General features: G+C 41.5%; 1 pseudogene; it reads left to right on the plus strand.

The window, feature by feature from the left end:
• Nucleotides 1–868: 868 nt before the first annotated feature.
• Nucleotides 869–1,763, plus strand: LOC129538522 (large ribosomal subunit protein uL18 pseudogene; annotated as a pseudogene).
• Nucleotides 1,764–11,505: the final 9,742 nt, after the last annotated feature.

The following is an 11,505-nucleotide window of genomic DNA, read 5'->3' on the forward strand; positions in this document are numbered from 1 at the left end:
TATCAGTTTTATTTTTAGACCTAGCCAGGAATCCTATGAATGTCAAGGAAAACTTTTTCCTTCTATCTACCTACCTGTCTACCTACTTATATATCTGAACATGTCATGTAAATCTACATAGCCGTGATGTGAGACGTATATTGTGTTACAGATTTATCTCCCCACCAGATGGCAATGAACTTCTCCCAGGCTTCCCTGTAAATGCACCACCTCACCCCCACCCCCACACAAACACATCAATGTTACATGCTGTACCACGTGTGCTGTGACGTGTGATACCAGGAGTAGCAGAACACAAAAGAGAAAGCAGTCCCTTCTACCTCAAGAAGTCAGGGAATGTTCCCTCCACAGAAGAGGTGAAGATTGAGCTGTCTCTTAAAGGCAGAAGCAACTTAGCAAGCACACAAACTTAAAGGCAAGAGGAAGTGAACTGAGACCAAAGTTCAGGTGAAAAATCCCAAAAGAAAGAAACAACTCGGGAGGCACCAAGAGTTTAGTGGGTATGCAAACTACGATAAAACCACCTGATACCTCTTATGTCATGCTCTTTCTTTTAGAAAAGGTCTAGCACGCCAAGTTTATGCTGCTGTTGCCATGATTTTGGTAATCCTGTTTGCAGTTCATGCTCGGGGAAGTTGGAACATTTGTACCACCCATGCCCAGCGCTGTGCAGGGTACCGAGCGATACAAAGGAATTGTTACTGTTGTTTAGTCGCTAAGTCGTGTCTGATTCTTTGTGATCCCAAAGACTGTAGCCTGCCAGGCTCTTCTGCCCATGGGATTTCCTAGGCAAGAATATTGGAGTGGGGCTTTTCCGCCCCCGAAACCGTGCTGGTCCTGCAGGTCTGTGGCAAGCCGTGGAGTCAGGGTTCTGTTCCGCAGGATGAGGACTGTTGTCAAGAACAAGGCCTACTCCAAGAGATACAAAGTGAAATTCAGAAGACAGCGAGAGGGCAAAACTGACTACTATGTTCGGAAACGATTGGTAATCCAAGATAAAAATAAGTACAACACACCTAAATACAGAATGATCATTCATGTAACGAACAGAGATATCATTTGCCAGATTTCTTATGCCTTTATAGAAGGAGACATGATAGTTTGTGCAGTTTATGCTCACAAACCCCCAAAACATGGTGGGAAGGTTGGTCTGACAAATCATGCTGTAGCATATTGTACTAGCCTGCTGCTGGCCTGCAGGCTTATTAATAGGTTTGGTATGGACAAAATTTATGAAGGCAAGTCGAGGTGACTGGAGATAAATACAATGTGGAAAGCATTGATGGTCAACCTGGTACCTTCACCTGTTACCTGGATGCAGGACTTGCCAGAACTACTACCAGGAATAAAGTTTTTGAGGCCCTAAAGGGGCTGTCAATGGAGGCTTGTCCATCCCTCACAGTACAAACGGTTCCCTGGTTATGATTCAGAAAGCAAAGAATTCAGTGCTAAGGTACACTGAAAGCACATTATGGGGCAGAATATTGTAGATTACATGCATTACCCGACTGAAGAAGATGAGGATGCTTACAAGAAACATTCTCTCCATACACAACCACTGTAACTCCAGACGTGATGGAGGAGATGTATAAGAAAGATCATGCTGCAATACAAGAGAATCCAGTGTATGAGAAGAAGCCTAAGAAAAAGTTAAAAAGAAGAGGTAGAACCATCCCAAAATGCCACTTTCCCAGAAGAAAGATTGGGTAGCTCAGAAGGAGGCAAGCTTCCTTAGAGCTAGGGAATGGGCTGCCAAGAGTTAAACCAAACCACAATTTTCTATCACGATTTTTCAGATAAAGACAATGAAAAACTTATTGAACAAGCAGCAAAAAAAAAAAAACAAAAGAATATTGGAGTGGGTTGCCATTTCTTCTCTAAGGGATCTTCTCACCTAGGGATTGAACCCGAGTCTCCTGTATTGGATTCTTTACCACTGAGCTATTGGGGAAGCCCACAAAGGAATTAGATAACATCATTCTGGTTTTCAAGAAGTTTGAATTGAAATATCTAGAGTAAAGGAATGTTGCTAAGAAGGTAGATTTCAAATGCTCTCACCACAAAGAGAAAACGATAATTATATGACATGATGGAAGTATTATCTATGGTAATCATTTGATCCTATACAAATGTAACAAATCAATACTTTGTATGCCTTGTTCATTTTAAACTCACACAACATTGTCAATTGTATCTCAACAAAGCTGTAAAAAAAAAAGAATAAAAATAAGTAAAATAATAGACAACAGGTTTTTTAAAAAGTAAAAGAAAATGAATATTCTATCCCTTACTATCAGGCAGAGCTTCCCTGGAGGCTAAGTTGGTAAAGAATCTGCCTGCAATACAGTCCAGTATTCTTGGGTTTCCCTGGTGGCTTAGCCGGTAAAGAATCCCCCTGCAATGCGGAAGACCTGGGTTCAATCCCTGGGTTAGGAAGATCCCCTGGAGAAAGGAATGGTTTCCCACTCCAATATTCTGGCCTGGAGAATTCCATGGACTGTATATAGTCCATGGATCACTAAGAGTCGGACACGACTGAGCGACTTTCACTCACTCACTATCAGGCAGGCAGGCAGTACTATATAAAGAGTATGCTTTGGGTATGAGTTGGTGGTTTGGATACTAATTTCAAGTTACTGAAGTTTCCAAGCCTCATTTTTCTCCTCTGTAGAATGGAACTGTTGTAAATGAGATACTGATACATGTCAGAGGCTAAGCACAGTGCATTACCCAGGAAAAGTGCTGAATTAGCTTGACACTGGTAGCCCAGGTAGCTGTTACTCTTTTTTTTTTTTTTGGCTGCACTTCACCATGAGGGATCTTAGTTTCCCACCTGGGATCAAACCAGGCCCTGGCAGTGAAATTGCAGAGTTACATTCTCTGTCGTCCCCTTCTCCTCCCGCCCCCAACCTTTCCTAGCATCAGAGTCTTTTCCAGTGAGTCAACTCGTCACATGAGGTGGCCAAAGTATTGCAGTTTCAGCTTTAGCATCAGTCCTTCCAATGAACACCCAGGATTGATCTCCTTTAGAATGGACTGGTGGCATTACCAACTCTGTGGACATGAGTTTGAGTGAACTCCAGGAGTTGGTGATGGACAGGGAGGCCTGGCGTGCTGTGATTCATGGGGTCGCGGAGAGTTGGACACAACTGAGCGACTGAACTGAACTGAACTGAACCACTGGACCACCAGAGAATTCCCTGCTGTTACTATCTTATTTCTTTAGTGTCACCTGCAATTACTAGTAAAATAACTATACCATGTACATGCAATATAAATACTTACTTCTAACTAGTAGTTAGATACAAAAATAGGAGTCAAATACTCTGGACCCAATGTTATAACCCCTTTGAATAGGTTTTCATGTTAGTGTATGAAAGTTTGACTAGGTGAATAAAATTTTGTGAGATTGATCAAGCATTTAGAAACAGAAGTTAATCCAAGTAAAATAACAGTAATAAAATTAAAGAATAAAGGACATTACCTTCTTAAATCATGCCTGGGCCACTGACTTATCATATAAACATAAATGATCAGTCAGAAAATTCTGGTTTTTGTTAATTTAGAGAATAAAGCTACTGTCTTTGGACAATGCTGAAAAGAACAAGTAATTGTTTTGCTCATGAAATAGATGTTCAGAAATAAACACTGACCCTTAATATCCAAGCCTGTAAGGTATCAAGCAGTAAACCTCAATATTATATTATGGAAATTATTTTAAGGGAATATGAGAATATTGCTGACATTTTCCTGCTTTGCTTACAAACAGAGTACTGCTTTTGACAGAATTCTCTCAGGGTGAAATGATAGGAGGATAAATCCAACTGTTTGGCTTGAACTTAAGATCGCAGGGGAGGAAAAGCTTAAAGAATCTTGAGCTTTTCAGAGTGCTTAACAAGAACATAGCTTTGGAATGATGGAAAAATCAAAATATTAAATTCTAAATTAATTATGTTATCACCAAAAATCTCAAATTAGAAAGAATAGGGCAAAGCATCCAAATAGATCAATGCAGCTTCTCAGGGAGTTCAGCAGTTAAGAGAATGTGCATAAACATAGTGAAAACAACTAAAGAAATATGATAAGAAATTTAATTTGCTTGACTATCTGTGATTTTTCATTTGGGAATTTATAGCTTGTTTTTGCCTGAGAAGCTGTATGAGAGGTTCTAAAAATTGCCAAGTAGCAAGATTTGGGTTGGTGTTTGAATAAGTTGTTTCTGATTATTCCCCTGGTTTGAATATTTCTCTACAAGAGGTGTCAAGTCATGGCAACAAGGAAATTCACCAATCTATTCAGAGCATTAAAAATATATCAGGCAAAGAGCTCAACGTTCTAAGTTAAACTTGTTTTCTATTTGGTCTTAGTGTACCCAGTTATATGTAGGGGCGTAATTTCTGCTAAGATATCTCTCAGTGTAGTATATGATTTCTGTTGAATCATGTCTCAAAGTCACAAAAAAGAAAATGTGTCTGTGGGTAAGAGAACGCCCTGTATACCAGGGCTTCTCAAACTTTAATGCCCATCCAAATCAGCTGGGGATCTTGTTAACAGGAAAATCCTGATACCACAGGCATGGGGTGGAGGTTCTTCATTTTGAACCTTGCTTGGTGATGCTGATGGTGCCAGGCCTTGGACTATACTTCGAGTAGCAAGGCTGTGGACTAACCAGTTCACTGAAGAACAAAGAAAGAGTGGAAGGGGCACTCCAGTGGCACTCCTGACTGTGTGACTCAGTCAGGGAGCACAGACCTTTTCCTGTCTGCCAGCCTGTTGGCCTAGGTTCATGGGTAGTAGGCAAGGCATTTCCTGGTGTCCATGGTAGACAGGACAACAGCTGTTCCTGTCTTTCATGCCATCTATTTCAGAGGACAAAGTCTCTCTGTGTGCGGTTAGGCTGCCATTAGGCTGCCATTACAGCTACTCTGAAATGGAAAGGAAGGAATAAGCCACGAGTGTGAATGGGTCAAAATGATGCAAAAGTGGAAAGAAGAAGTAAGAAGAAGCCAGAAAAAAAGAACAGGACTAGTGTATCCAGGGATCCTGAAAGGAATATTCTTTTCTCTTTCATTAAGTTATTCATTTCAATTTATTCTAAATAGTTTGCCCTGGTGTCCACTGTAACAAGATAGAATGACTTCACACACAGGGCTCATTTTAATAACAAAATATCTGCATGGGGCAGTTTGATGATGTTGGACACATAAAGCCAGAGGTAATTCATCCTTCTAAATGCTTAAACTCCTCCAGAGAAATTATAAAGGAAAAACATCTTCATCTCCAATGAAAACAAAACAAAGAAGTGTCCTTCAGATCTGCTTGGTGACTTTATGAATTGGAATAGAAACATTATTGCCTTTGGGAGGCTGACCTCAGCTGTTTTTCAATCATTTGAAGAATAAGAACTCTAATATTGGTGCCAATACTCAAAGCGAAGCTTTCTCAGGTGAATGAACAACAACTGGTAGATTGGCTTGTTATGGAAATTGCACCATCTTAAAATCTCCAAGAGAACTAGGCATAGTCTCTGCTCTGACCCTTACCAGCTCTGTGAATCTGGGCATATGTGATGGATCTGACACAAAATAGGTGCTCAAAAAAATGTGAGTTCTGATTATGCTTCCTTGAATTTTCTAAGGTTTTGTTTCTTAGTTTCCTCAAATTTAAAATTAATATAAGCATATTAAAAAGCAGAGACATTACTTTGCCAACAAAGGTCCATCTAGTCAAGGCTATGGTTTTTCTAATGGTCATGTACGGATGTGAGAGTTGGACTGTTAAGAAAGCTGATCGCCGAAGAATTGATGCTTTTGAACTGTGGTGCTGGAGAAGACTCTTGAGAGTCCCTTGGACTGCAAGGAGATCCAACCAGTCCATTCTAGAGGAGATCAGTCCTGGGTGTTCATTGGAAGGACTGATGCTAAAGCTGAAACTCCAATACTTTGGCCACCTCATGTGAAGAGTTGACTCACTGGAAAAGACTCTGATGCTGGGAGGGATTGGGGGCAGGAGGAGAAGTGGACGACAGAGAATGAGATGGCTGGATGGCATCACCGACTCAATGGACATGAGTTTAAGTGAACTCCGGGAGTTGGTGATGGACAGGGAGGCCTGGCGTGCTGTGATTCATGGGGTCGCAAAGAGTGGGACACGACTGAGTGACTGAACTAGCTAACTAATTAACAATTATAGGGTGTTTAGTGAGCTAATGTACATAAAAATACTTTTTGAATAGTAAATGCAAAAATAATATTATTAATATTGGATTTTGAGTTGATTTTCAGAGGTAATTGTGAAATAGGAGGTAATCGTGAGATGAGAGGTGATTGTAGATGGGAGAAATAACTAAAAAATTTAAATAAAATTTAGGATCTCATGGGGTCCAAGGCAATGACTATAACCGCAGTGGTTGTTCATTGTACTTCTCCTGGTGTTCCAGCAATGTGCAATGCCTGCTGGGGAGGAACTCTGGACAGCCAAGATTTGCTTGATTGCTGGTCTAGAATTACATAGAACAAGTAAGAACAAGTCAGTCAAATAACAAGTTCAAGATTCATTCATATTCTCCCTGTTTCTCCCAACCATCTTTTCATGTTACTTTATGAACTTTACATAAGACAGATAAGTAATTGTTGAGTGGTATTTTATGTATATGTGAGCTCTAGTCTCTATTCTACTGGGTCCCTGGTGGCTCAGATGGTAAAAAATCTGCCTGCAATGCAGGAGAACCCAGTTTAATCCCTGGGTCAAAAAGATGCCCTAGAGAAGGAAATGGCAACCCACTCCAGTATTCTTGCCTAGAGAATCCCATGGACAGAGGAACCTGGCAGACTATAGTCCATGGGGGTCACAAAGAGTCAGACACAACTGAGGGACTAATACACACACACACACACACACACTGTCCTACTACCCTGATGATACCCCAAGCAGCGATACAGTTTTCAATGCTCTTCTTTACTGTCTCCTTTCTGTGGCCACTAACCTCATCTGCCCTCTCCTAGGGACACTGTGACCAAATGGTCCAGGTTTCTTAAGACTTCACCTCAAATATTCCACCCAGTTTCATTCTGTGCCATAGCCGTTGTCTCTTTTTCTTCACACCCTCTTGTATTACGCAGATGTTGAGAACAGACATGCAGACACAGTGGGGAAGGAGAGGGTGGGATGAACTGGGAGAGTAGGATTGACATATACACACTACCATGTGTAAAATAGATAGCTAGCGGGAACCTGCTGCATAGCATAGGGAGCTCTGTGATGACCTAGATGGGTGGCATGGGAGTGGTGGGAGGGAGATCCAAACGGGAGGGGAATTTTCATGATGGCTAATTTACATCTAGAATTTATTTGCTAATGATTCCTTCACCTTTTCATCCTACATACCTCTGCCAGATTATTCTTTTAAAAGTTCTGCTGTCATCATGTCATTCCACACCTTAAGCATTTGCAAGTGACATCTAATATATACAGCCCATACTCCAGAGTGCAAGACCCAGCCTCCTTCCCATGCTCCCAGGCCCAAACTGTTTCCTCATCAAACTGGCTACTGCTCATCTTTTCAGTTTTATTGTTCATTCATTATTCTTCTCGTATCCAACCAAATTAGTCAGCTATCCTCCAACTCCAAAATAGTCTTATCAACCAACTGGTTTTGTTTCTTTCACCATTTCCCTTTCCTGAGATGTTTTCCTTTCAATTATTTCAGTCATACGATGGTAAACATGAACTTCTAACAAACACATATCATACCTTAAAGGTAGTGATATGTAAGATATCAATAGCTGGTCAGAATGGACACTGAACCCCCAGAAAAGCTCTAGCCAGAAGGCTGGAATGGTGTCTAGATCTTTCCAGGCCAGGCATCAATCCTACAGTTACTGGATCCTAGAAGGTGGAGGGAGAAGAGAAATTGCTGGGAATTCCTGGTAGAGATATGGCCAGGGCAGTAGAGGCACTGGGGTGGGCTTGGGGGGAGACTTCAACCAATGACACAGAAATATTTCATTATTTAACATCTGAGATGAAAACACCCAGGGCACAGTGGCTGAACACGTGTCAAGCTTTGCTGTTGCATCTCCAGGCTCAACTTAAGTTCCTGCACAATGACCCCAGAGGCAATGATCCCACCCCCTCTAAATTATTTTAGCACTGGAGAATCCCATGGACAGAGGAGCCTGGCCAGGCTACAGTCCATGGGGTTACAAGAATCAGACATGACTTAGTGACTCCAAAACAAGAGTTACACTGTAACTCTGTTTCTTCCTAAATGTCAAATATTTCTTTGTCTTTTTTAGGCAATCACTTATCCTATATTTATTAATGAAAAGTGACCGAATGAGAAAATGGGAACTATATACACCATAATGTGGTCATTTCAATGACCTCATTTATGAAGTGAGGGAGTTACTGACATGTTTGAGACTCTGAGAAGAGCTAGACACTTTCTTCTCAGAAATACCCACACAAAATTGTACATACAATTTCAGGCGTCTCATATATCCTCTGAAGTCATTCAGAGATTCCTGGGAGTCCATAGAATCTAGATTAAGCACTGTGATTTAAAAGGAATGTTATAGAACCAGAACACTAACCTAAAGGATTAACTGAATTTTGTTTTGGTTTTGCTTCTTGTAAGTACGTTTATGTACCTGTAAGTACATTTATAAGGAAACGGCCCTTATACAGGGGTACAAATGTTTCATGTTCCTGTCTTACAGAACTTGCTTACATTTACAGCCAGACCATGTTTCACCCAATGTACACTCCAAGTAAAGCTGGTTAATGATGACTATGAGCAAGCCTCGGACCTGAAGCTTTCAAAGCTCAATTTCTTTTATTAGCACTCTTGGTTTTATAAACAATGAAGCCCATCAACCCTGTTCCTACCCAAATCTCCTGGTAAACTTGAGTCTAGTAGGGTTTCACCAGGGATCCAAATCTTTTTTTTTCATTTGGAAGATAATTGCTTTACAATGATGTGTTGGTTTCTGCCGTATAACAACATGAATCAGCCATAATTATATATATATACACATATATGTCCCCTTCCTGAAAGCCTCCCTCCCCACTTCTGTTTCACCCCGCTATGCCATCACAGAGCACCAGCCTGGGCTCCCTGTGTTACACAGCAGCTCTCCACTAGCTATCTGTTTTACACATGGCAGAGTGTATATGCCAATGCCAGTTTCTCAATTCGTCCTACCCTCCCCTCCCCCTACTGTGTCCACATGTCTGTTCTCTACGTCTGCATCTCCATTCCTTCCCTGAAAATAGGTTCATCAGAACTATTTTTAACAAGGTTTTGAAGCGTCTTGGAGCAGGACAAATGGCTCAGGTCACAACAAGGCCCTCCGACTACTAAAGACTTAACTTGGATGCTCCCTTGGTAAGCCAGTGAGAGATAGTTAGACAAGCTCATCTTTGGGATCACAGTATCTCAGTGCCAATCTCCTTGCCTCTACCTGAAAGGCAGAAGAGCAGCAGGACCCACATGCTTGCCGTAATGGTCCAGTCTCCCCGGGAATGTGGTACTGCTGACTATGGTTTCAGCTAAAGTGCACACATTGCCAGCTATACTCCTAGATGTCAGATAAAAAATGCCAGTAACAATCTGAAGTGGGACCATCTTTGGTTGAATTCATTAACAGGTACCACTGGCCAAAGTATATCTAACTATGGAGGAAAGGAACATAGGAAAAGGCAAGATCAACTTTGTCTTAGATAGAATTTTGTTCAGCAGGGAAAGCAAACTTGGCACATAAACTAAAACATAGATGTGAATTTTAAAACAGTGAGATCATCGTCACTAGAACTCTGTACGGAATTGATTCCCACCGAGTTACGCGCCATGACTCAAAGAGATGGGACTTCCATCAACTCCCCAAGGTAGTTAACTAGCCTCTTATAATAAATTTCTTTCGTTCTGTAAGAAGAGCACTTTTTTATAAGGAAGCTCCCTGCTATGGTAGACACATGAAAGTCTAGAAAAATTATACTTCCTCATATTTCACACTGATTTCCTTTACTTCTTGAAAAAAGTAGAAAATCTGTATACTATTAATATTAATCTTTGGATTGTTTTTGGAGCTCACTAGTAGTATGAAGACATTATTAATAGATGTGGATAGTGAAGAGAACCCCAGAAGATAATAATATGGACAAACAGGGCAGTAAGAGTCCATTCTAAGGGAGATCGATCCTGGGTGTTCATTGGAAGGACTGATGCTAAAGCTGAAACTCCAATACTTTGGCCACCTCATGCGACGAGTTGATTCACTGGAAAAGACTCTGATGCTGGGAAAGGTTGGGGGCGGGAGGAGAAGGGGACGACCGAGTATGAGATGGCTGGATGGCATCACTGACTCTGTGGACATGGGTTTGAGTGAACTCCGGGAGTTGGTGATGGACAGGGAGGCCTGGCGTGCTGTGATTCATGGGGTCGCGGAGAGTCGGACACGACTGAGTGACTGAACTGAACTGAACTGAAATGCCAATTAAAATTAGAGCCAATCAGAAGGGATTAACTGAGAGATTGAGATTGATATACATACACTCTCTCTCTCTCTCTCAGTCATGTTCAACTCTTTGCAGCCTCATGGACTGTAGCCCACCAGGCTCCTCTGTCCATAGAATTTTCCAGGCAAGAGTACTAGAGCAGGTTGCCATTTCCTACTCCAGGGGATCTACCCTACCCAGGGGTTGAAACTGTGTTTCTTGCATTTCCTGCATTGACAGGTGGATTCTTTACTACCAGTGCCACCTGGGAAGCCCATATACACACTACTATATAGAGAAAAGATAATCAGTAAGAACATACTGAAAAACATAGGGAACTCTATTCAATACTCTGTAATAACTTACATGGGATAAAATCTTAAAAAGAGTGGATATATGTGTATGTGTAACTGACTCACTTTGCTGTACAGCAGAAACTAGACAACATTATATATCAACTATACTCCGATTTTAAAAATTAATTAGATAACAATATTCAGTTCAGTTCAGTTCAGTCGTGTCTGACTCTTTGTGACCCCATGAATCACAGCACACTGCTGCTGCTGCTGCTGCTAAGTCACTTCAGTCGTGTCCGACTCTGTGCTACCCCATAGACGGAAGCCCACCAGGCTCCCCCGTCCCTGGGATTCTCCAGGCAAGAACACTGGAGTGGGTTGCCATTTCCTTCTCCAATGTGTGAAAGTGAAAAGTGAAAGTGAAGTCGCTCAGTCGCGTCCGACCCTTAGTGACCCCACGGACTGCAGCCTACCAGGCTCCTCCATCCATGGGATTTTCTAGGCAAGGGTACTGGAGTGGCTTGCCATTGCCTTCTCCGCACAGCACGCTAGGACCAACTAAAAAAATTAAAATAAAAATAAGTTTTAATTCACACACATATACACACAAGATGTCCATCAACAGATGAATGGATAAAGAAGATGTGGTACATATATACAATGGAATACTTCTCGGCCGTAAAAAAGAATGAAACAATGCCATTTTCAGCAA

Source organism: Moschus berezovskii, chromosome 2 (genome assembly GCF_049115385.1).
Source record: "Moschus berezovskii isolate FMDL1 chromosome 2, NW_MosBer_1.0, whole genome shotgun sequence".
Classification (NCBI taxonomy): domain Eukaryota; kingdom Metazoa; phylum Chordata; class Mammalia; order Artiodactyla; family Moschidae; genus Moschus; species Moschus berezovskii.